Source organism: Gorilla gorilla, chromosome 16 (genome assembly GCF_029281585.2).
Source record: "Gorilla gorilla gorilla isolate KB3781 chromosome 16, NHGRI_mGorGor1-v2.1_pri, whole genome shotgun sequence".
NCBI classification, from domain to species: Eukaryota; Metazoa; Chordata; class Mammalia; order Primates; family Hominidae; genus Gorilla; species Gorilla gorilla.
In genome coordinates this window covers 71,036,256-71,037,107 of record NC_073240.2, presented here as the reverse complement: position 1 = coordinate 71,037,107, position 852 = coordinate 71,036,256, and the positions used below count along the sequence as shown (strand labels likewise).

Below are 852 nucleotides of genomic sequence, written 5' to 3'. Positions count from 1 at the left end.
CCCCATGGCCAGCACAACCCTTCCTTCCCATGTGCCTACATCCATTCTTGGCACCAGCTTGGCAAATGCTCCATGCCCCCAACCCCCTGAAGCCCATTTGCTCTGCTGCTCTTCCTATCCAGAGCAATAAGATGTGCATAGACCAGCTTCATATGTTTTAACCTTGAGGTTTGCTTGCATGCTTGTTTTTAAAATTCAGTTCCCTCTCGACGGCGATACTCTTAAAGGGGCCCATCCACTTTTCTACTTATGGGATTTTAAAAATCTATATGGAACACTTCATGAATTTTGTCATCCTTGCACAGGGGCCATGCTAATCTTCTCTGTATTGTTCCAATTTTTTAGTCTGTGTGCTGCTGATGCGAGCACATTTATGGTTTTAGAAGATAATCTTAGAACCTTACGCACAAGATAATCATTTGTAAACACTCCCACAGTCGTTTTCTTACATGGACTGACACAATTTTTTACATATAAGTACTTCTGGGGTCTGAAATTAAAGTCAGGACAAAGCGTAAATACAAGTGTCTATGACTAGCAACGTGTGCTGGCTCATTTGCTGATGAATAAATAGCTGAACCCAGAAGCTCAACCTAAAAATTTAACAGGAACAAGGGCTGATCTTCAAAGTCCCAAACAGTTCAAAGTTGGAAGAGTAATTAAGAGCCATGGAGATGTGCTGTCAAACAGGCAGATGAGAGCCTGGGATGCCCCTTCCTCCCTGCCTGGGCTTGGCTTGATGGCAGAGGTCACAAACGCAGCCCAAAACAAACCGCATTCCCTGGCTCTTAGAATTGGATCTTCAGCTTTCTAGAGCAGCCCTTCCTGTGTTATGTCTGCAATGTGTAGAAT

At 43.9% G+C, this 852-nt stretch overlaps 1 non-coding gene across 1 annotated transcript; it reads right to left on the bottom strand.

The window, feature by feature from the left end:
* Nucleotides 1-260: 260 nt before the first annotated feature.
* On the bottom strand, nt 261-369 carry LOC115931005 (U6 spliceosomal RNA). The gene has a single exon (XR_004067580.1). It is a non-coding gene; the product is annotated as a U6 spliceosomal RNA (small nuclear RNA).
* Between the last annotated feature and the right edge of the window lie 483 nt (nt 370-852).